The sequence below is a fragment of the Bos taurus genome, chromosome 8 (assembly GCF_002263795.3).
Source record: "Bos taurus isolate L1 Dominette 01449 registration number 42190680 breed Hereford chromosome 8, ARS-UCD2.0, whole genome shotgun sequence".
Classification (NCBI taxonomy): Eukaryota; Metazoa; Chordata; class Mammalia; order Artiodactyla; family Bovidae; genus Bos; species Bos taurus.
In genome coordinates this window covers 91386511-91412908 of record NC_037335.1, presented here as the reverse complement: position 1 = coordinate 91412908, position 26398 = coordinate 91386511, and the positions used below count along the sequence as shown (strand labels likewise).

The 26398-nt window shown below is 39.8% G+C and overlaps 1 protein-coding gene and 1 pseudogene across 1 annotated transcript in view; both read left to right on the top strand.

Annotated features, from left to right (window-relative positions):
- Positions 1–26398, top strand: part of GRIN3A (glutamate ionotropic receptor NMDA type subunit 3A) — a 200552-nt gene that overhangs the window by 99086 nt on the left and 75068 nt on the right.
- Positions 15856–16466, top strand: LOC101906688 (uncharacterized protein C1orf21-like; annotated as a pseudogene).

Here is a 26398-nt window from a genome sequence, read left to right as displayed (position 1 = left end):
AATGACTTCAAATATAGAAATTATTTTTTAAAATGAGAAAGGCAGGCTGGTAATTCATTCATCCATCCATTCTGTAAATATGCATAAGTCCACCCTAGGTATGCCACTAAAATAAGGGCTGGGGTTACAACAACAGACAAGTCAAATCCCAAAGTCTCCCCCTGGAGAACTTTCATTCTAGCATGGGAATCAGACATTAAATGACTAGGATTATAAGGTAAGGGTTCTGATGATGGACAAAGCGCTATGCCAGTATATTAACAAGAAGCATGCTAACTTGGGGGCGATGGGGGGACAGGGTGAGACATAAAGAAGGCCTCCTTGAGGAAGTAAATATACAGCTGAATGAAATCTGAATGATGAATCAGAAATAGGAAGGATAAGAGGAGAGAAGAGCTCATTCTTAAGCAGATAATAAAAGTGAGAGAGAAAAAAGAGACCTTGAATGGAGAATGCACAAATTTAACCTCTTTCCAGATGATGAGAACAACTTTATGGATATACTACAGGAAAAAGGGGGAAAGAACCAGAAAATAATGTAGCCTAGATATTAGCAAGAAATATGCATGTATATTATATACATAATATGGCATATATCATAAATGTGTACACATATTTCTTATGTATATGATATTTCATATGTTAATATATGGTATGTATGTCTTATTATAAAATACATTTATAAAATGTATTATATCTTATATGATATATGTCATAATATAGTGAGTATAATATTTGCATGTAATATACATGTGTATATAATGAGAAACATAATAGTTATATAGTACAGTCTATAATATATGTATATTTTATATGTGTGTGTGTTTGGATGTATATATGTACATGTGTAGGTACCAGAACAGAATTTGCCTTGAGAGAACTAGCCATTTTCTATAAAATGCCTGATCTCCAATCACAAAAGAGAAGAATAAGATATTAAAGACTATGGAGATAATATTCAAAGGGTAACTAATTATAATGATAAGCTCACAAAATATTGTATTGAATAAAATGAAGGGTACAGGATTCTAAAAGAGACCAAGAGGTTACTCAATGTGAAACATTTCCCAAATGAAGATGTCATTCATATTGGAGAAGAATGTAAATATCGCCACCAAGTGGAAAAGCCGAGAAAGACTTGACCACACAAGTCATTTCTAAATAGTATTTCAGTATCATTTCAGTTAATTATATTATTATTTTAAATGAGAAAATTGGTCAACCACTTGTGAAAGAATGAAACTAGAACACTTTCTAACACCATACACAAAAATAAACTCAAAATGGATTAAAGATCTAAACGTAAGACCAGAAACTATAAAACTCCTAGAGGAGAACATAGGCAAAACACTCCAACATAAATCACAGCAGGATCCTCTATGACCCACCTCCCAGAATATTGGAAATAAAGCAAAAATAAACAAATTGGACCTAATTAAACTTAAAAGCTTCTGCACACAAAGGAAACTATAGGCAAGGTGAAAAGACAGCCTTCAGAATGGGAGAAAATAATAGCAGATAAAGCAACTGACAAACAACTAATCTCAAAAATATACAAGCAACTCCTGCAGCTCAATTCCAGAAAAATAAACGACCCAATCAAAAAATTGGCCAAAGAACTAAACAGACATTTCTCCAAAGAAGACATACAGATGGCTAACAAACACATGAAATGATGCTCAACATCACTCATTATCAGAGAAATGCAAATCAAAACCACAATGAGGTACCATTTCATGCCAGTCAGAATGACTGCTATCCAAAAGTCTACAAGCAATAAATGCTGGAGAGGGTGTGGAGAAAAGGGAACCTTCTTACACTGTTGGTGGGAATGCAAACTAGTACAGCCTCTATGGAGAACAGTGTGGAGATTCCTTAAAAAAAAAAAAAAACTGGAAATAGAACTGTCTTATGACCCAGCAATCCCACTGCTGGGCATACACACCGAGGAAACCAGAAGGGAAAGAGACACGTGTACCCCAATGTTCATTGCAGCACTGTTTATAATAGCCAGGACATGGAAGCAACCTAGATGTCCATCAGCAGATGAATGGATAAGAAAGCAGTGGTACATATACACAATGGAGTATTACTCAGCCATCAAAAAGAATACATTTGAATCAGTTCTAATGAGGTGGATGAAACTGGAGCCTATTATAGAGAGTGAAGTAAGCCAGAAAGAAAAACACCAATACAGTATACTAACACATATATATGGAATTTAGAAAGATGGTAACGATAACCCTGTATGCAAGACAGCAAAAGAGACACAGATGTATAGAACAGTCTTTTGGACTCTGTGGGAGAGGGTGGGATGATTTGGGAGAATGGCATTGAAACATGTATAGTATCATATATGAAACGAATCGCCAGTCCACGTTAGATGCATGATACAGGATGCTTGGGGCTGGTGCACTGGGATGACCCAGAAGGATGGTATGGGGAGGGAGGTGGGAGGAGGGTTCAGGATGGGGAACACATGTACACCCGTGGCAGATTCATATTGATGGATGGCAAAACCAATACAATATTGTAAAGTAATTAGCCTCCAATTAAAATAAATAAATTTATATTTAAAAAAATAAATAAATGATAATATAATTTTCATTTGTATCAAACTGTACAATATACATAACATCTTCTCAACTTAGTGACTAGGTACATTGACAGTGTTCTAGCATAAGTTAAGTGTAAATAGATTATCTAAAGTCATACACATAGAATAATACATAGCCACAAAAAAGATTATGATTCAGAATATCAAACTGTATCAATAATAGGTGGAAGGGAAAAACAAATTAAAGACACAAACCAATAGAACAAAACACTTTCTACATATGTGCCCCAAGTTCTAAATAAAGAACCTCAGATATGGGAAGAATTGGTTTTGCTTTTATGATAATTATTAGTAATTATGATCCCTGAAACTTGGTTTCATTTTTTCTCAATAATGTGTAATTTACAAGACACACTTAAAACAGACCTAAGCTAAAGAATAAAAACCATGACTAATATAGTTCAAAAAGTATAAAAATTATTTTTAATGTATTTCATCACTTTAGAGTTCATTATAAATTTGTAAGTAATAAAAGTAACCTAAATATTTATTTTCACTGTGAAAAGCTGTGTACTAACCAAGCATTACAATGTAACTCTGAAAATAATGAAATATTTTAACTATTTTTGCACTAAATGCTGCAATATAGTTATATAGAGAATCTAGCCTTTGGGAACTATAATTCTTTTACAGTCTTATTCAGATGTCATTCCTGAAGCAAGTGGCATGTGATGACTGAAGTTTTAATAGCCATTTATACTTGGAATATTCTATGCATTAATACTTCAAGTAAAAATGAGCAGCATTTTCCAAATACAATAACTCAAAAAATAAATGGAGACATTTGTGCAAATGTTTCATTTTTGAAAATCACCTTGGGCTGAGTCAAACCATGGAAAATTTTAGCTCAAAGGAAATTCTACCTCCCCTTCATCCCCCTAAAAAAATCATAAGGATGTGAAAACAGGATTATAATGGAAGCTGTCTTGCAACATTAACTGCAATGTTCATTCCCCTAAAAGCCATAATTCATAGCTGTTCTACAGCCTTTTTCTTTCAGCAATTATGCATATTACAGGAAAGTTTGAATACATAAAAACTAAATGCTGATAGAAAACTAAGTCTCATAAAAGAAAATTGTACTCGACCAGTTTGCTTTGAAGAAAAATATGAAAGCCAGCTTGTCCCAGGTGCCCCTAGTCCAAGAAGGTTATGGAAAGCATGTAAACCACAGTTGCAGGGCATAGCACAGGGCTTATTGCCTGGGACCCCTGATCAACCCATGGCAGTCAATTCCATCCCTAGGGCACAGTGTCTTCAGTGGAAACAATATTGGGAACTACTGGCTCTCTAGGGAATTCAGTGCAAAAGTTGCCCTTCTAGTAGTTGACAAACTACTACAAAGAGTTTCTCAAACACACCCTTTCCTTTTCTTCTTCTCTTATTCAAAGGTTTATTCAGTTCAGTTCAGTTCAGTCACTCAGTCGTATCCGACTCTGCGACTCCATGGATCGCAGCACACCAGGCCTCCCTGTTCATCACCAACTCCCAGAGTTTACCCAAACAAGTCCTTTGAGCCGGTGATGCCATCCAACCACCTCATCCTCTGTTGTCCCCTTCTCCTCCTGCCGTCAATCTTTCCCAGCCATCAGGGTCTTTTCAAATGAGTCAGATCTTCACATCAGGTGGCCAAAGTATTGGAGCTTCAGCTTCAACATCCGTCCTTCCAATGAACACTCAGGACTGATCTCCTTTAGGATGGACTGGTTGGATCTCCTTGCACTTCAAGGGATTCTCAAGAGTTTTCTGCAACACCACAGTTCAAAAGCATCAATTCTTCAGCACTCAGCTTTCTTTATAGTCCAACTCTCACATCCATACATGACTACTGGAAAAACCATTGCCTTGACTAGACAGACCTCTGTTGGCAAAGTAATGTCAAAGGTTTATAGGGTGACACGAAAGCATCTCATGAAAATTGCCCCATACCATTTTGATAATTTCTATATTTCCAGAACCCAGTACAGAGCCTCATACTTGATAAACATTTGCTGTCAAAAAAGGAAAGATCTCTAAATCCTATTTCAGGACAGAAAACTTGTATTTAAACCTTGTCTCTGGGACATAACTGGCTTTTGTGATCCTGGGCAAGGTACTTAAACTCCAAGCTTCAGATTTTATCCCTAAGAAATAGACTTGAAAATAATACTTACTCATAGCACTGTCTTTATACAATTATGAGATAATGCATATAAACTATCTGAACACAGTGGCCAGCCAGTGTCAATGCTCTTTAATTACTTGTTAAATCTGAATTCTCCAGAATTGTAGATGACCACAATCCCAGATAACTAGATGAATGAAGAAGAGCAGATTATATGTAACATAAGGGCTGAAGATCCACTATAGTTATTTTTCTAATACTTCTAACATTAGGCCAAGAACAACTGCATCCTTGACTTCCCCAGGAAAAATTACAACCAACAGTCACTGGCTTTCAGGATTTATGCTTTGACATACATCTTCAAAATAAAACCTATGACCATTTCTAAATGGGAAATCTCAGAAGAAGCCCAGAAGTATTACCAAGCAATATGAATTTTATTTGTAGAATTTACAGGCTTATAATAACCCTCCAAACAAGTAGCATAAATTTCAAAATCTGAAGGGAAGACACCACGCTCACACACACACAATGATTTTAGTAAAATCAACTAGCAAGCTATTCTCTGTCCCTAGAGTCTGTGTAAGACATAAAGAACAATACTTCCAATCTTTTGTTCTCAGAAAATGTATAACAAGATTAAACCCTGTAGTACAACTAGGAAAGGAAGTACATTCACCAATAAGTACCCAGTGAGGAGTCAATATCCCTGACCACCTCACCTGAATTTCTATCTCATCATGCCATTTTTTTTTTCCTTTCTCTCTTTAATGTATCTAGTTTGCCTTTCATTCATCATTTTTTTCCATTGGAGTAGAGACTTTCTCTATGTTATTTATGGTGATGGTGCACAGTGTATATAGTACATATGTGCTGAAATAATACATTAATACGTCCTTGGTGGATCAGATGGTAAAGAGTCTGCCTGCAATGCGGCACACCTGGATTCCATCCCTGGATTGGGACGATCCCCTGGAGAAGGCAATGGCAACCCACTTCAGTATTCTTGCCTGGAGAATCCCATGGACAGAGGAGCCTGGAAGGCTATGGACCATTGGGTCACATAGAGTCAGACACAACTGAGCAACTAACACACACATATATAATGCATTAATGGATTCTTTATTCTTGAACTTTCACCTAACCTAGGGATCCTAACTTAGATGGCAGGCAAAATCACAACAAAAATATTATTGAAATCATTCAGCAAGAAGTTATTCCCTTCTTCTTTCATGGTTTTCTTTCCATCAATTAATATAATTTCAAATATATTAAGAAGTACTGTGATGATTTCTGGAAGAGTTCAAAGAAACTCATATTCCCTTCAGAAATACATTCAGGTAAACAACTAATTGCACTACAATGTGATTAATAAAGTCTTCCCCACAGGCTCAGTGGTAAAGAATCTGCCTGCAATGCAGATACAGGTTCAGTTCCTGGGTAGAGAAGATCCCCTGGAGGAGGGCATGGCAACCCACTCCAGTATTCTTGCCTGGAGAATCCCATGGACAGAGAGGCCTGCAGGCTGCAATCCATAGAGTTACAAAGAGTCAGACATGACTGAAGCAACTAAGATAGCAAGCACATGATTAATGAAATAATAAAAATATGCAAAAGGAAAAGTTGGCACCCACAAGGATAGTTAACTCTTTCTTGAGAAGATCAAAGATGACTTCTTAAAGGAGGTGGTACCTAATATGGAATTTGAAAGGAAGAATAAGAGGAGTGGAAATAGGAATTCCAGGCAAGTATAGTGGCATATGCGAATGTGAAAAGGCAATACTGAGCCAAATGGCATGAAAGTGAAAGTGTTAGTCACTTAGGCATGTCTGACTCATTGCGATCCCATGGACTGTAGCCTGCCAGGCTCTTCTGTCCGTGGAATTCTCCAGGCAAGAATACTGGAGTGGGTAGCCATTCCCTTCTACAGGGGATGTTCCCAACCCAGGAATCAAATCTGGGTCTTCTGCATGGCAGACAGGTTCTTTATCATCTAAGCCAGTTCTGCTTTATGCCTCTAAATGACATGAGAGTGAAAATCACTCAGTTGTGTCCGACTCTTTGCGACCCCATGGACTATACAGTCCATGGAATTCTCCAGGCCAGAATACTGGAGTGGGTAGCCTTTCCCTTCTTCAGGGGATCTTCCCAACCCAGTGATCGAACCCAGGTCTCCCGCGTTGCAGGTGGATTCTTTACCAGCTTAGACACTGACATGGGTCTTAGTTAAATTTCTGAATCCTCTTTTATAGTTATAATTACTGTTATCAGTTACCTGTTACTACAGTAATACCACATAACAAACAGCCACAAAACATCAGTGGCATACAACAACAAAAAATTTATATAGCTCACAGGTTTGCCAGGTTTAGCTGACCTAGTATGGGCTCACTTATGTATTTAGGAAGCAGCTGCTGTTAGCTGATCTGGGTGGCTTTAATATTTGCTAGGGTGACCTGGCTCTACTCCACACGCCTCATTGTCCAGCAGGCATGTCCTTCTCATGTAGAGAATGAGCAAAAATGTACAAGCACTTTTCCAAGACTGTTCTAACGTATGTCTGCTAACATTCTAATGACCAAAGTAAGTCACCTGCCTGAATCAGTCAAAAAGGGAGGTTCACTCAGGGTCACACGGCAAAGGAAGTGAATCCTAGAGGGGAGAAGAATTGGAGCCATTAATATACTCAATAGACTGCACCCACTTAATCTGTCCAGAATTTGGTTTCCTAGTCTGTAAATAGAGAACACAACAATTCCTTTGTCCTGACACCCTGGGTTGATGGGAGGAAATGTATGAAAGGCTTTTTTAAGTTCTTTAGCTGAAAATGAATAGACAAATACAAAAAAAAAAAAAAAGAAAGAAAGAAAGAAAAACTTACTATGGAAACCTAACGAATTAGTGTCACTTTGTGGTTTGCACACCGGCTAACTACATATTTAAGCTTAAAGTCCTAGTTCATGTTCGTTAGAAGAGTTGTCTCAACAAGGTTAGAACATTTTCCAGGTTATAATCAAAAAAGGACATCTGAATACCAAATTCAGCCCCCTGGAGGAGTGAGGTAAGCTCAAGAATACTCATGATGACAACTAAAATATCAGCAATGGCTACTTCTGGAGGAGACAGTAAAATCAGGAAGGGAAAAGAGCTACTTTAATGTTTTATACCGTAAAACCTTTGTTTGTATTTTACAGTGAAAATGGATTCATGTACTATTCTGGCATTAAGTAAATGAATTTTTTTGAAATTTTTTCATAAAATGAAACTAGTTAAGTTTTTCCATAATTTCAATTTCAATAGCTTAAAAATTGATCTGACTATTCAAGGTTGTTTCTGTCCAGTTTTCATCCTTAAATATTACCTATATAGTCACGCTTTCCCAGGTGATGCAGTGGTAAAGAATCCACCTGTCAGTGCAGGAGACACAAGGGATGCAGGTTCAATCCCTGGAACGGGAGGATCCCCTGAAGTAAGAAATGAAAACACACTCCAGTATTCATGCCTGGAAAATTCCATGGGCAGAAGAGCCTGGTGGGCTACAGTCCATAGGGTCACAAAGGGTTGGCCAAGACTGAGCACACGTGATTTCGATTTCTGGGTCGGGAAAATCCCCTGGAGGAGGACATGGCAGCCCATTCCAGTATCCTTGCCTGGCAAATCCCAAGGAGAAAGGAGCCTGGAGAGCTAAAGTCCATAGGGTGGCAAAGAGTCTAACACAACTGAAACAGCTTAGCACATAAGATCAACATAGTTCTAATATTCTATAGTTCTTGGAAGAAATTGTCTATTTGCAGATGAGCCCACTTATCTGAAAATTGTCCTTCAGAATATGAACTCAAAAGAGGTAGGGTTAACTCAGAGTTTATAAGTGACCAAATTTTTTAATCAATATTTTTGTTAAAAATATTTTACTACTTTTTAATGTATACCAATGTAACAGATGATCTTAATCAAGTAGCTTCCACTTATAATTATTAATACTTTTCTAAACTGGTGAGATACATTTAACTTATCTTCTTAAACTCAGTATAGATTAATTAACACCATGAATTTTTAGGTTCTGAGAAAACTTTTGTTTTTTATTTACATTCTGGGTATATTCATTCATCACACACTTTCAAAGAATTTACTGCTACTATCTAGACACTAGAGAAAGTTCCTAGACTTGTTTTCCAGTTTGCATCAAGCAGATTTCTGCATATAAATTGCAAATTCCTCAATTCACGTTCCTACTTTGTTTGTGAGAATTACTTGAGATAGCAGAATTAGAACTACATTCAGGTTAAATTCCAGTGGCAGCACACAAGTTCAATCTGTTGAATGTGTATTTGACATAGTTCCACTTGCTTAATCTTGCTGATCCTCATTTTTCTCAACTGCAAACTTTGTGAATCATTGCATGTCTTTTTTATTGTGCATGAAAAATTTCTGAAATTTGCAAAAAAATGGAGAGAGGGAATGCCTCTTTAACTTAGCTGACTGCTACTTTCTGATGCTTGGCTCACAAAGCAGAAATGCTGCTTTAGGTGTGCTGCTCTTGTGATTCATTTAACAAGAGCAAATGTGCTGAACAGAAGAGAAAGATAAGCAAATACCAGCTCAGACCAAACTGGAAGATGGTCTCAAATGGAAAAGCTGGCAGCAAGGTACAGGCAGGCTGCCCTGGAGGAGGTGGGTAGAGGAGGCATCTTCTTCTCTCAGATGCATTCATTCGGACTAGATGCTTGAATTCTTTGAGGGCCCCTCCAGTATAATGACTCAACCACTGATTCCCTGAGTTCTCTAGAGCAAAGACAGATTGACTATTCAACCATAGCAAACAAAATTATCAGAAAACAGCTCAAGTATCAAGGGCTAGCCTAAGGGAAAAGTAAAACAAGAGGAAAGTATCTCTCTTCTTTCTGTTATCCTGTAGTTTGCCTGTCTTTTTGCTTGTGATGCTTTACTTTAGCGGATCTCTAAGAGGTTGGTTTCCTGGGCTCAGTGCTATGGAATTACTGACCTTTAGGCTAAACCTCCTACTGTACTTTTGCATCCAGCCCACCCTGAATTAAGGCAAAATTGGGCTTACTTTAATATTTAATTCTACTAAATAAAAACTGGCATTAAAACAAGTCCCTGTGCCTTAAGGATTTGGGTAGAGCTGTGCCAAAAAGCTTACATCACTAGACTGCAGGTAAATTTATAGCTGTTTTCATTCATTTGCATTTAATCAACCCAGGCTTGCTGAGTTTAGGTTCGGCAAGGACCTTATTGGCTGTTACAGTTTGCAGGGTACAGGACTGCTGGTGACGTGCAATGACTCAAGTGAGAAGTTTGAGTTCCACAGTCTGCAGGTCATTTTTCACCTTGAAGTTTGGCTGGATAGCAAGTCAATTATATAAACAAAAAGACAATGTTGTTCTGATGCCATGAGGTAAAAGGAGTCCTCCCATTTCCATAAAAGATGTTGGTTCTGGCCTCAGCTGACCTGGTTCAAACTTCAGTTCTGTCACTTACAGTGAAATTATATCTTTAGAGGAATTATCATTGTAAAGTAACTGTATTGTGATCATAATTATCTCTGAAAATCCCATTAAGACAATATTTTACCTGCAGTTGGGTTCTAGAGTCAACTGATAGGTGGGTATAGCAACAGCATGGGCTGAAGAGCCTGGAGGAAGTTATCTCAAGTCTCTGAGCTTCATTTCCCCCAGTCATGAACTAGAGCTTTTAACAGAACCTACCTCATAAGGATATAGGAAGGCTGAAATGAGATGACAAGCGTGGAGGGTCATGCATGTAATCAACACAATAGATAGCCACTAGTATTAAGAAATTTTTAGGGACTAGGTAAGCTCTCCCAGTTAGCTGTTGGGCTACATGTACAATGGCTGAACTTTTAGTTAGTAGTTTTGCATATAAGGGAACCGAGTCTCATAGCAATTAAGGGAATAGCTGGTGAAGCCAAAAACTTTTGTGCTATGTATAATGATAGTCAAGAGCATAAATAATGGAGCCACACAGGCTGCCCAGTTCTCTCATTTATTGGCTCTGTAAGCTCAAACAAGTTAGTTACTCTGTGCCTCAGATTGCTTACCTGTAAAATTGAGGTGATGATAGAATCAACCTCATAGGATTGTCATAATGATTATAAAAGTTACTCTGCCCAAAGCATTTAAACAATGCCTGGCCCATAGTGACTACATCATCATCACCATTATCATGATTGTTATTCTTCCATGCCTCTGTCCTTGGAAATACCAGTAGTTTTATAGTACCAGTATCAAAATGATTAGTCTGACATATAAGGGAGAACTGGCCCTAGCTCCACAAGATCACACAACATAAAATGGGATTCAAAGGAGACTTTCAATAAGACAATTGGAATGGTTTCAGTGAACTGAAAAGGACAGCCTGCTCCAGATGAACAGAATAAAGCGTTAGACCAGGATCAGAGAAGCAAAATAAAATGACTTGCATCAAAGAAAGGGAACAGTCAAGAAAGAAGATAGAACATTTGTAGAAGAATAGTAATAATCCTCCTCTAGAAATCCTATAGCTTCTAGCCTTTAGACTACAAAGACCCATGGTAATAGCCCCTACCCTTGTATGAATATACATGAGACAGAGGGACCCCAAGGACTTCTAGAGGCCTAAACAATGAGTACCACAGTGCCATTTCATGGATGTTGCTGGGCAAGTTAAATTCAGGAAATTAATTTTTAGAGAACATAAAGACTGTAAACTCATGGTTTCATAAATAGGAGATCGAAAAGTATTGTTGAGCATAGCTTACTATAAAGTAGAAATAAAGAATAATTATTTTTGTCAGCCAGTCATTTGAGGAGGGAATTATACATTCAACAGGATTGTATTTGAGCCTGAATTCAGGGTTTTTAAGCTCACTTTTGCTTTATTTTTTGTGACCTGCAGCAAGACCTTTCTTCCCCTTTTTCATTAGAGCATAACTCTCCTTATCATACAGATCAGAATGTTTACATACAAAGTCTCTGCAGTCTGACTAAGTTCAGAGCCTTCCTATATTGGCTGATTCACCTCAGGCAAGTTATTTAAACATAAACCTTATTTCTTGTGTGAAAGTTGGAGATGAAAATAAATACCTTGTAGTGCTTTGGCCACCTTATGCGAAGAGCTGACTCCTTGGAAAAGACCCTGATGCTGGGAGGGATTTAGGGCAGGAGGAGAAGGGGACAACAGAGGATGAGATGGCTGGATGGCATCACTGACTTGATGGACGTGAGTCTGGGTGAACTCTGGGAGTTGGTGATGGACAGGGAGGCCTGGCATGCTGCGATTCATGGGGTCGCAAAGAGTCGGACATGACTGAGCAAATGAACTGAACTGAACTGAACTGAGGGTTGCTATAAGGCTTAAAATATACAATCCACTTAAGGTTCTAGCACATGCTTGGCACATGGCGAGTTCTTAATAAATGCAAGCTACATACATACATATGATTAGACAAAATGATCTCTGGCGTCTCCTCCAGATGCTCTTTCCTGTAGCCTGGACACATTTCTTAAATATTTATTTATCTATTTGGTTGCATCAGGTCTTCATTATGACACTCAGGATCTTTCATTGCAGTGCACGGGCTTACTTGTCCCCAGTATGTGGGCAACTAAGTTCCCCGAACAAGGACTGAACCCACATCCCCTGCATTGGAAGACAAATTTTTAACCACTGGACCACCAGGAAAGTCCTCTTGGACTCCTTATTTTTATAGCCTCCCTGACTTTGACATGTCTCTTCAGTGTCAGTCCCTCATCCCCACTTGTAACCTGAGTGAAGAAAAGAAGCAAATAGATGGCCAGTGTGACAGCAAATATGTGTATGAAGTTGTAGTGATGCTGGCCAGGGAGAACCAAGCAGGGAGGGCTCAGTTCTCCTACAGCCACTCCCAAGACTGCTAGGTTTTAAACACATGGGTTTGACCCCCAGGGGTTCAAGGATGAATGTGCTTGTTTTAGGTAGTCTGTTATCCATCTAGCTTCTTTTAACCTTGTATGAATAGAACACAGAAACCATCAGACTGCTCGTGCCTTGTGAATAGAATAATGTGCATGAATGAGTTTTTTAAATAGCACAGTTCAAATGTTGCTGTTTTTGCTGCTTTGCTATAATTGTGATAAACACATTGTTTAAAAACCCAGAGGGAATGGGCTTTTTGTCTTCTTTTTTAAACCAGCACTAGTTGTTTGGATTAAATTGACCATTAGGCATGAGAAATGTCTATGTTAGCTATAGTTTACAGAAGAAGAATCTTTCCTGAAGGCAGGATAAATGAAAGATTAATAGTACAGGTTCTCAGGTTTCTGGATCCACCTCCTTGATTTGCCACTTTATGGTTATGCAGCCTTGGGCAAGTTGCATAACCACTTCCAGATTCAATTCCTACACCTCATCCCATCTTTGAAATGGGGATAATGATTATATGTACCACAAAAAGATGCTATGAGGATTAATTTAAGATCTTGGCACAGTGCCTGGAATAAAGAAGACATCCAGTAAGGGTTAGCTATTACCATTATTAAAATGGAAGAAACAACATAGAAATAATGATTAACTCCAGCTTTGATAAGATGGCAGATATACAAAATCTGCATCAAAAGGATGAGAAGTGGAGGAAATGGCAAATAAGAGGATGAAATGAAGAAATAACTTAGCTTAAGTGAATATGTGTGTCACTGGCCAGTTGTCATAACTTTGGGCCTGTGGAGGCTGCTCCAATAGCACCTGCCACTAGGATTTAAGATTAAATTCAAAATTAGTCCAACATCATACAAATGCTTCTATTTGAAATTGCATGACCAGAGCCTTCCTGCCACTGGTCCTAGAAAGAAACAAAGGACTTTAATAGTCTGGACCTCCTGCTGGGTGTTAATATTCCATGCAGCTAAAAATGAGATGTATCATCATTGCTAAGGCCTAAATTTAGGCAGCGCCAAGAAGCAGTAATCCAAGTCTATGTCCTGACCAGTAACGCTGAAGAAGCTGAAGCTGAATGGTTCTATGAAGACCTACAAGATCTTTTAGAACTAACACCCAAAAAAGATGGTGTCCTTTTCATTATAAGGGACTAGAATGCAAAAGTAGGAAGTCAAGAAAGACCTGCAGTAACAGGCAAATTTGGGCTTGGAGTACAGAATGAAGCAGGGTAAAGGCTAATAGAGTTTTGCCAAGAGAACGCACTGGTCATAGCAAACACCCTTTTCCAACAACACAAGAGAAGACTCTATACATGGACATCACCAGATGACCAACACAGAAATCAAATTGATTATATTCTTTACAGCCAAAGATGGAGAAGCTCTATTCAGTCAGCAAAAACAAGACCAGGAGCTGACTGTGGCTCAAATTATGAACTCCTTATTGCCAAATTCAGACTGAAATTGAAGAAAATAGGGAAAACCACTAGACCATACAAGTATGACCTGAATCAAATCCCTTATGATTATACAGAGGAAATGAGAAATAGATTTAAGGGACTAGATCTGATAGACAGAGTGCCTGATGAACTATGGATGGAGGTTCATGACACTGTATAGGAGACAGGGATCAATACCATCCCCAAGAAAAAGAAATGCATAAAAGCAAAATGGCTGTCTGAGGAGAACTTACAAATAGCTATGAAAAGAAAAGAAGCGAAAAGCAAAGGAGACAAGGAAAGATATGCCCATTTGAATGCAGAGTTCCAAAGAATAGCAAGGAGAGATAAGAAAGCCTTCCTCAGTGATCAGTGCAAAGAAACAGAGGAAAACAATAGACTGGGAAACACTAAAGATCTCTTCAAGAAAATTAGAGATACCAAGGGAACATTTCATGCAAAGATGGGCTCAATAAAGGACAGAAATGGTATGGACCTAACAGAAACAGAGATATTAAGAAGAGGTGGCAAGAATACACAGAAGAAAAAGATATACATGACAAGATACATGAAGATCTATACAAAAAAGATCTTCATGACCCAGATAATCATGATGGTGTGATCACTCACCTAGAGCCAAACACCCTGGAATGTGAAGTCAAGTGGTAAAGCTAGTGAATGTGATGGAATTCTAGTTGAACTATTTCAAATGCTAAAAAATGATGCTGTGAAAGTGCTGCACTCAATATGCCAGCAAATTTGGAAAACTCAGCAGTGGCCACAGGACTGGAAAAGGTCAGTTTTCATTCCAATCCCAAAGAAAAGCAGTGCCAAAGAATGCACAAACTACCACATAATTGCACTCATCTCACATGCTAGCAAGGTAATGCTCAAAATTCTCCAAGCCAGGCTTCAGCAATACATGAACCGTGAACTTCCTGATGTTCAAGCTGGTTCTAGAAAAGGCAGAGGAACCAGAGATCAAATTGCCAACATCCGCTGGATCACTGAAAAAGCAAGAGAGTTCCAGAAAAATATCTATTTCTGCTTTATTGACTATGCCAAAGTCTTTGACTGTGTGGATCACCACAAACTGTGGGAAATTCTGAAAGAGATGGGAATACCAGACCACCTGACCTGTCTCTTGAGAAATTGTATGCAGGTCAGGAAGTTAGAAGAGTTAGAACTGGACATGGAACAACAGACTGGTTCCAAATAGGAAAAGGAGTACATCAAGCCTGTATATTGTCACCCTACTTATTTAACTTATATGCAGAGTACATCATGAGAAACGCTGGACTGGAGGAAGCACAAGCTGGAATCAAGATTGCCGGGAGAAATATCAATAACCTCAGATAAGCAGATGACACCGGCCCTATGGCAAAAAGTGAAGAAGAACTGAAGAGCCTCTTGATGAAAGTGAGAGAGTGAAAAAGTTGGCTTAAAACTCAACATTCAGACACTTTAGTTGGGAGCCGTGCGCCGCGCTCAGTTACTGGAGAGAGCTGGCCGCGCGCCGCCGCCTCCAGCACGCACGCACCCGGGCCGGGCTTCGGGGGCTTCGGGGCTCTTACCCCCGGCCTCGGGAGGTGGGGGAGACCGGGACTCACCGTGGGGAGGAGGAGGAAGACAAGGAGGAGGGAGGAAGAAAACCTGCGAGGAGGAGGACCGAGACGGGGGGCGGGAGTCTTGCCACCTTCAGCCCCGCCGCGAGCGCCCAAGGTGCACCCATCTTGACCGACTCAGCAAGAAGGTGGATTTTCCCTGCGTCTAAAGAAAAACAACATGTCCCCGTGCCTGTAGAGATGATTTGCAGTTCAGCCCGGCGGAAGCTGATCGAATGAGACTATGGGCTGTGCCTCCGCCAAGCATGTTGCCACTGTTCAATAGGAAGAGGAAGCCCAGAAAGGGAAGAACTACCAGAACGGAGATGTGTTTGGCGATGAGTATAGGATCAAACCAGGGGAAGAGGTCAAATACATGAAAAATGGGGCAGAAGAGGAGCAGAAAATAGCAGCCAGGAACCAAGAAAACTTGGGAAAAAGTGCCAGTTCAAATATAAGACTTAAAACTAATAAAGAGATCCCAGGATTAGTTTATCAACCCAGAGCAAACATGCACATCTCTGAAAGCCAACAAGAATTCTTCAGAATGCTGGATGAAAAAATTGAAAAGGGTCGAGATTATTGTTCGGAAGAAGAAGACATCACATAGCACCAATCCTACCAGTCAAACCGGGAGCTACTACTGTGTAAATAGGTTACACCCCAGATGAAATCTTTGCAAAGGTTGGTTCTCTTCAGCGAACAGCACTATAGCAAAAGAAAATCGTTCCATATCGTATGCCCCATTAAATTACAGTGTTTCTTAATGAACTTGCAAAGGAATATTGCTAAAAACAAACAAAAACTGTTATCAAACTTTCTTTGTTGCTGCTAGTTAAAACTTGTTGCAACTTTTCACTTCTCTCAGTGTCCAGGTCTACAGCAAAATTCTGCAATTTCACCTTAAAGATACTGTTGGTTTTACAGATGCTCTCCAACCTATTTTCTAAAAGATGAGGTAGTGGTGAACTCAGATATCCAACTTCTGTTCTAGACTGGTTCCGCTTCTAAGACAAGCGCCTCCTTCCCCCTCCCTCTTCCCTGCCTCCCCCAGCAGTCCAGAGCCTTGCTTCTCACTGGCAGTGTTGTGCTTTGGAGATGGGATGGTTGCTATGGCAAGCCTAGTTTCTCTGCTAAGAAGAAGTAGAGATGCTATTATCAATTCAAAGCATGTCGTGACATGACTCCTGGAAGTGACACAGGAGCGAGCAGCAGGTGGTTTCATTTCCTGGGTCTCTTAATCAAAGATCAAGCTTGCAACATCAGTTTTGCTCAGATGCAGACGGAAGTGTGATCACAATCATTTTGAATCCCTCTTGCCCACTTTTTTTTCTAAGAAAATAAACATTTTACTGTTTAAAAAAAAAAAAATTCAGAAAAGAAAGATTATGTCATCCAGTCCCATCACTTCATGGCAAATAGATGGGAAAACAGTGGAAACAGTGGCTGACTTTATTTGGGGGGGCTCCAAAATTGCTGCAGATGGTCATTGCAGCCATGAAATTAAAAGATGCTTGCTCCTTGGAAGGAAAGTTATGACCAACCTAGACAGCATAGTAAAAAGCAGAGACATTATTTTGCCAACAAAGGTCCATCTAGTCAAGGCTGTGGTTTTTCCAGTAGTCATGTATGAGTGAGAGTTGGACTATAAAGAAAGCTGAGCACTGAAGAATTGATGCTTTTGAACTGTGGTGTTGGAGAAGACTCTTGAGAGTCCTTGCACTGCAAGGAGATCCAACCAGTCTATCCTAAGGAAATCAGTCCTGAATATTCATTGGAAGGGCTGATGCTGCAGCTGAAACTCCAATACTTTGGCCACCTGATGTGAAGAGCTGACTCATTTGAAAAGACCCTGATTCTGGGAAAGATTGAAGGCAGGAGAAGGGGACGACAGAGGTTGCAATGGTAGGATAGCATCACTGACTCAATGGACATGAGTTTGGGTAAACTCCAGGAGTTGGTGTTAGACAGGAAGGCTGGTGTGCTGCAGTCCATAGGGTCACAAAGAGTTGGATGCGACTGAGCAACTGGACTGAACTGAACTGAAGAAATCTACTGAGATTTACCAAATCTAGCTCTGTTTATTCGGGCTTCCCAGGTGGTACTAGTGGTAAAGAAAAGAACCCACCTGCCAATGTAGGAGACAAGAGATGCAGGTTTGATCCCTGGGTTGGAAAGATCCTCTAGAGGAGGTCACAGCAACCCACTTCAGTATTCCTACCTGAAGAATACCATGTTCAGAGGAGCCTGGTGGGCTATAGTCCATGGGGAGCTGGGCATGACTAAAACGACTGAGCACGCATGCAGCTCTGTTTATTCACCTCCAAAGGTGACACCACTTAAGCAACTGTTCGGATTTTAGACTAGAGGAGTCAAAGCAATAGTCAGATCAATTATTGTCCATATCAGGGACCAGAAAACACTTTGTATTTGAGCCTAATAGTAAATATTTTAGGCTTTGTGAAACCATAGAGTCCCAGCTCTTACCTTTGTAGTTCAAAAGCAGTAGACAATACAAATGATGGAGCCTGGCTGGGTTTCAATAAAACTTGATTTACAAAAGCAAGTGGCAGGCTGGCTTTGGCCCATGGGGCATAGTTTGCTAACCCCTAGTCTGTACAAGGGATTTGATGCAATGACTCAGGTTGTCAGACGAACCTGGGCTACAGCTCAAGTAAATCAAAGGTAATGTCAAAGAATGTTGTTGACTAGAGATTACAGACTGAAAAGAAAAAAGGCAGTAAAAATTGTGAATCACTATATTTTACACATATAATTTATATAATATTATACATCAACTATACTTCAATAAAGAAATTTAAGTGCAAATAAAGGAGAACCTTGCTTCTGTAATATTCTGTAATATTACTCAGCCATAAAAAGGAATGCATTTGAGTCGGTTCTAATGAGGCAGATGAACCTAGAACCTATTATACAGAGTGAAGTGAGTCAGAAAGAGAAAGATAAATACCATATTCTAATGCATATATACAGAATCTAGAAAAATGGTACTGAAGAATTTATTTACAGGGCAACAATGGAGAAACAGACATAGAGAATATGGACTTATGGACATGCGGAGAGGGGAAGAGAGGGTGAGATGTATGGAGAGAGTAACATGGAGACTTACACTACCATAAGTAAAATAGATAGCCAACAGGAATTTGCTCTATGGCTCAGGAAACTCAAGCAAGGGCTCTGTTTCAATCTAGAGAGGTGGGATGGGGAGGGAGATAGGAGGGAGTTTCAAAAGTGAGGGGATATATATATACCCATGGCTGATTCATGTTGAGGTTTGACAGAAAACAGCAAAATTCTGTAAAGCAATTATCCTTCAATAAAAATAAATAAATTTTTAAAAAGAAAATGGGAATAACATGGAAAAATACTGTGATATAAAATTTACTCCGTAATTCACAATACAGAAACACTGGGTAACATTATTTTCAGCCTCATTTTTCTATTTTCTAATGTTCATGCAATCCATGGGGTAACAAAGAGTCAGACACAACTGAGCAACTAAATAACAACAACAATGTTCAGAAAGTGAGTAAGAACTCAGTGAACACATATCCCTGTTTTTGGGGGGATAATTCCAGTGTGTCTGCTGTCTCTGTAATAATCAATAGTGTCCTCTTTTAAAGAAATGTCCTAGTTTGCAATATGAATCATACAGTCACATCTATAACAACCAAAATGATTTTGAATTTGTAGCACAGACAGGTTTGTATTATTTAAAGTCATCACCAAAACTTGGACAATAACACAAGTCTATAAAGGCAGAATGTAGTGCTAGAAAAGGCTAAGGGCTTCAAGTCAGACAGAGTCAGATTCAGATCTTAATTTATCTCTTTCTGCTGGCCTAAGACAATGTGCTGAAATCTCCATGAATCTCAATTCTCATATGTAGCAATAAATAATAAAAGCAGCAATATCATTAGATTTAACTGTGTTAGCATATAGTAAATATTTGTAAATATTAGCTGTTATTTTACTATTATTACATATTCAAATAGATTTTTTGGGTGGGACACAAAGACATCCTTCCTATACAGAAGATATGCTTCAAGAAAAGTGATTTCCTTGTCACTGGAGACATCCAAGCAGAGACTTAACAGAAATATAGTAGTGATGTTATAAATAAAGTTTTGCTACTTAAAGTTTGACCCATGAACCAAGGTATCAGCGTCAATAGGAAGCCTGCTAAGATGTAGATTCATAGACTCTAACCTAGACCTAATGAGTCAGTGTCTACATTTTGAAGAAACTCCAAGTAATAGAAATGGCTTTGCTATCAAGGACTCAGCCATCACTGGATACAGCAGATGACTTTTAAAGCTCCTCTGAACTCTGAGACCACCCCATTTATAGATCCCACAAGTTTTAAGTGGGTAATGGGTCCCAATACCTAGTATATCCCATTCCATTGGTAAAGTTAAAAATGGCCTTTTCCACCCACCTCCACAAGACATTTTACCAGGCCTAGTGACTACATTCAGAGAAGGCAATGGCACCCCACTCCGGTACTCCTGACTGGAAAATCCCATGGATGGAGGAGCCTGGTAGGCTGCAGTCCATGGGGTCGTGAAGAGTCAGACACGACTGAGCGACTTCACTTTCACTTTTCACTTTCACACATTGGAGAAGGAAATGGCAACCCACTCCAGTGTTCTTGCCTGGAGAATCCCAGGGACGGGGGAGCCTGGTGGGCTGCTGTCTATGGGGTCGCACAGAGTCGGATACGACTGAAGCGACTTAGCAGCAGCAGTGACTACATTCCACCCATTTAAGTAACAATCTCAGTTAAGTACAAATATAGACCCCAAGTGAAAATACCCCACATTAAGATTGTTTTTTAATCGAAATCATCACATCTACAGAGCTTCCCTGGTGGCTCAGACGGTAAAGAATCTGACCCAAGTTCAACCCCTGGGTCACGAAGATCCTCTGGAGAAGGGATTGGCTACCCACTGCAGTATTCTTGCCTGGAGAATTCCATGGACAGAGGAGCCTGGCAGGCTACAGTCCATGGGGTCGCAAAGAGTCAGACATGGCTAAGTGACTAACACTTTCACACTCATTACATCTACCATAGACAGAGAAGCTTGATTGTTTCTTGAGTTTTCTTCCATTTTGTTTTGAGCCACTTTGCTTTCTTCAAAATGTCTGATTATTCTCCACACAGGTGCTCTGGGTAGAGTTCAGTATTCCATTAATACTGAACAATTCACATACAAATGGGTAGTTTAACCTTAGATATTTCCCCAAGGCCTGGAGAGGCTGACACAAATATAAACAGAATTGGAAGAGCTGGTAAAATATTTAGCTGAAACTTTAAAGAAATTTTTCTCTCTCTGGGGCTTCCTGGTGATGGTTGTAATGCAGCTGAACTACTTTAGCTCTGTATGTTTTATCCTCCCTCCTGGATGCAGGCTTTCTGATATCCCTGGATGTTTGAATTAGACAGCACATGGACACAAAGGGCGGACTACGCTAGTCTATCCAGTTGCATCAATAGCTTCTTAGATCCCTTTTCTGATTCTATTATTCTGTGACTGCCTAATAGCTCATCCTTTTGTTGTTGTTGTTAGAATCTCACATATACAGATAAAAAAGAACATACTATTTTGAAAGAATTAAGATAAGAATTAAAGGAAAACATTTAATGTTTAAAAGGAAGACAATAGGAAGTGGGACACAAGTGTCTATTTTTAATGGATCTAACCTAAGAGAATTTTGTTTTAATAAGGATGACTTATTACACCAATACTTACCAGGGATCTGCTCTGTATACCAAGCACTATATTTGCTTCCTGATGATAATGATGATGAGAATAATAGCAGCTAACGTTATAACCAACTTAGATAGCATATTCAAAAGCAGAGACATTACTTTGCCAACAAAGGTCCGTCTAGTCAAGGCTATGGTTTTTCCCGTGGTCATGTATGTATGTGAGAGTTGGACTGTGAAGAAGGCTGAGCGCCGAAGAATTGATGCTTTTGAACTGTGGTATTGGAGAAGACTCTTGAGAGTCCCTTGGACTGTAAGGAGATGCAACCAGTCCATTCTGAAGGAGATCAGCCCTGGGATTTCTTTGAAAGGAATGATGCTAAAGCTGAAACTCCAGTACTTTGGCCACCTCATGCGAAGAGTTGACTCACTGGAAAAGACTCTGATGCTGGGAGGGATTGGGGGCAGGAGGAGAAGGGGCCGACAGAGGATGAGATGGCTGGATGGCATCACTGACTCGATGGACGTGAGTCTGAATGAACTCCGGGAGTTGGTGATGGACAGGGAGGCCTAGCGTGCTGCAATTCATGGGGTCGCAAAGAGTCAGACATGACTGAGCGACTGAACTGAACTGAACTGAACATTTGCTGAGGACTTATGACTTCACAAATGAGGCACGCATAGGCCCAACACTCATGGAAATGTAAAAGCAGGCAGGAAAATTAGACATTGAACAAATAATCCCAGGTGTTACTAATGTGATATGAAATTGCAGGGTACAATGGGAGGGTGTTGCAGGTGGCCTGATCTAGTCTAGGGGTCAGCAAAGGCTTCTCTGAGGATGTGACATTTTAGAATTAGCGACACAAAAGAGAAGCATCCCAGGTAGAGTGAGGGCAATGGGCAAGAGACCTGATCAAGCAAAAGATGTATGTTGCAAGAACTGAGAAAACTGGCTAAAACTTCGGGGCCCAGGGGAGAGTGGGAAGATGAGAGTGGAAAGAAGGTGGTGGGAGCTGGATCTTGCTGAGGCCAGAGTTTCAGCTTCATCCCAGAGCAATGAGGAGCCACTGGTAGATGTGAAACAAGTGGGTGACATGACCAGTTTGGGGCTTTAGGAAGATTACTCTGACTGGATTGGAAGGGAAGAGAGGGAATGTGCAGAGGGCAGGAATGATGGTGGCTTAGACTGGAGAAATGGCAGTGTTTGTAATACCTCTCCAGCTTAGAGTCAGATCCCAGTCAGGCTAACAGATGCATCCTCCCGTAGACCCTGGTTATTTATGTTAATATTAAGGGAAATTTCCATTCTCAAAACTGCTTCCTTCACATGCATGAGAGCCATGCCACAAAGAGGCATGAATGAAAGGCAGCAGGAAAACATGGAAAGGAGACAACACAAGGCTCACTCATCCTCCTCTGGAATTCCAAGCCTGGATCTGCTGGTTCCCAACTCCCTTCGGTGTCTTGGGAAGCAGTGCTGTATTGATGCACTCAACAAAGAAAAGAAGTGCAGAGTTTGCCTAGAAATAGGTCATAGGCCATAAAAATATTGCACAGTATAATGTGAGAAAATGGACTTCTAAAAAGGATTATTTTAAGATTATTATTTAGATTATTTCTAAAAAGGACTATATAAGCAAAGGTATTCTAGTTATTTACCTAAGATCCTTTTACCTTAAAAGGAGGGTTCATTTCAAAAGCCTGAGTTGTAAGCTCTATTGTTAGCCCAATCTGTGCTAAGTGGGATGGAAAGTTCTCATCTCCCTCTGGGTTCAAAGAATCCATCAGTCATTCATCAAGCATATTATTGAGCAACTACATGATGAAAGGCACTGGAATACAACAATTAATTAAAGGTTTTACATACAGCTTCCAGTCCAGTGAGAAGATGAAGGGCTAGACATTAAACTATTACACAGTTAAATTTTAAAAGTGCAACTTTGATAAGTTCTACAAAAGAAAAGTATGTTTACTATGAGGGCTTAGGAAAGGAGCCTCTGACCTAGTCAGCTACTTAGGGAAGTGATGGCTGAAAATAGAAGGATGAATACAAGTTAAATGGGTAAAGAGAGAATACAAGAATAGTGGTAAAATTGATTTGACACACATGTTTAGAGCCCTCTTCAGGTACCAAGTGTCGTAATAGGTAACTGTGGTCTGCACGTGAATGAAACCTGGTCTGCATGTTAGGGAAAAGAATAAGGGCTGAATCTTGCTAATGACTAGCTATCAGAATTTGATTATTAGTTTACCCAAACCTCAGCATCTTAATCTGTAAAGTATGAAAATGACATCTATTTTGCAGAATTCGAAATGTACAAAGCCCTTAGCTCACTGCCTGACCTGTAAGTAGCAAGTTTTTTAATGACCAGGTCCAGAGTCAGCATGACATAATGTCAGAAGATCTGTTCTTGGTGTTCGGAGCTCACTAGTGTCCATCAAACTCAGTTCAATTCAGTTCAGTCACACAGTCGTGTCCGACTCTTTGTGAAGCCATGGACTACAGCACTCTAGGCCTCCCTGTCCATCACCAACTACGGGAGTTTACTCAAATTCATACCCATTGAGTCGATGATGCCATCCAACCATCTCATCCTCTGTCGGCCCCTTTTCCTCCCTCCTTCAATCTTTCCCAGCATCAGGATCTTTTCAAATGAATCAGTTCTTCATATCAGGTAGCTAAAGTATCAGAGTTTCAGCTTCAGCATCAGTCCTTCCAATGAATATTCAGGACTGATTTCCTTTAGGATGGACTAGTTGGATCTCCTTGCAGTCCAAGGGACTCTCAAGAGTCTTCTGCAACACCACAGTTTAAAAGCATCAATTCTTTGGTGCCCAGTTTTCTTCATAGCCCAACTCTCACATCCATACATGACCACTGGAAAAATCACAACCTTGACTAGACAGACCTTTGTAGGCAAAGTAATGTCTCTGCTTTTGAATATGCTATCTAGGTTGGTCATAGCTTTCCTTCCATGAGCAAGTGTCTTTTAATTTCATGGCTGCAGTCACCATCAGCAGTGATTTTGGAGCCCCCAAAAAATAAACTCTGACACTGTTTCCACTGTTTCCCCATCTATTTGCCATGAAGTGATGGGACCAGATGCCATGATCTTCGTTTTCTGAATGTTGAGCTTTAAGCCAACTTTTTCACTCTTCTTTTTCACTTTCTTTTCTTTCTTTTTTTTTTTTTTTTTGCTTTTCTTTTGTGTGTGTGTGTGTTTTAATTTTATTTTTTAACTTTACAATATTTTATTGGTTTTGCTATATATCAACATGAATCTGCCACAGGTATACACGTGTTCCCCATCCTGAACCCTCCTCCCTCCTCCCTCCCCATACCATCCTTCTGGGTCGTCCCAGTGCACCAGCCCTAAGCATCCAGTATCATGCATCGAACAAGGACTGGTGACTCGTTTCATATATATATTATACAGAGTGAAGTAAGCCAGAAAGAAAAACACCAATACAGTATCCTCTTTCACTTTCGTCAAGAGGCTCTTTAGTTCGTTTTGCCTTTCTGCCATAAGGGTGGTGTCATCTGCATATATGAGGTTATTGATACTTCTCCCAGCAATCTTGATTCCAGTTTGTGCTTCCTCCAACCCAGCATTTCTCATGATGTACTCTGCATATAAATTAAATAAGCAGGGTAACAATATACAGCTTTGACATACTCCTTTCCCAATTTGGAACCTGTCTGTTGTTCCACATCCAGTTCTAACTGTTGCTTCCTGACCAGCATACAGATTTCTCAAGAGGCAGGTCAGATGGTCTGGTATTCCAATCTCAGAGAATTTTCCAGTTTGTTGTGATCCACACAGTCAAAGTCTTTGGCCTAGTCAGTAAAGCAGAAATAGATGTTTTTCTGGAACTCTCTTGCTTTTTCGATAATCCAACAGATGTTGGCAATTTGATCTCTGGTTTCTCTGCCTTTTCTAAAACTGCTTGAACAACTGGAAGTTCATGGCTCACATATTGCTGAAGCCTGGCTTGGAAAATTTTGAGCATTACTTTGCTAGTGTGTGAAATGAGTGCAATTGTGTGATAGTTTGAGCATTCTTTGGCACTGCCTTCCTTAGGAATTGGAATGAAAACTGACCTTTTCCAGTCCTGTGGGCACTGCTGGGTTTTCCAAATTTGCTGGCATATTGAGTGCAGTACTTTCACAGCATCATATTTTAAGATTTGAAATAGCTCGACTGGAATTCCATCAGCTCCACCAGCTTTGTTCATATTGATGCTTCCTAAGGTCCACTTGACTTCACATTCCAGGACATCTGGCTTTAGGTGAGTGATCACACCATCGTGGTTATCTGTGTCATGAAGATCTTTTTTGTATAGTTCTTCTGTGTATTCTTGCCACCTATTCTTAATATCTTCTGCTTCTGTTAGGTCCATACCATTTCTGTCCTTTATTGAGCCCATCTTGCAGGAAATGTTCCCTTGGTATCTTTAATTTTCTTGAAGAGATCACTAGACTTTCCCATTCTATTCTTTTCCTCTGTTTCTTTACACTGTTCACTGAGGAAGGCTTTCTTATCTCCCCTTGCTATTCTTTGGAACTCTGCATTCGAATGGGTGTATCTTTCCCTTTCTCCTTTGCTTTTCACTTCTCTTCTTTTCACAGCTATTTGCAAGGCCTCCTTAGACAGCCATTTTGCCTTTTTGCATTTCTTTTTCTTGGGGATAGTCTTGATCCCTGTCTCCTGTACAATGTCATGAACCTCTGTCCATAATTCATCAGGCATTCTATCAGATCTAATCCCCTGAATCTATTGCTCACTTCCACTGTATAATCTTAAGGGATTTGATTTGGGTCATACCGGAATGGTCTAGTGGTTTTCCCTACTTTCTTCAATTTAAGTCTGAACTTGGCAATAAGGAGTTCATGATCTGAGCCACAGTCAGCTCCCAGTCTTGTTTTCACTGACTGTATAGAGCTTCTCCATCTTTGGCTGCAAAGAAT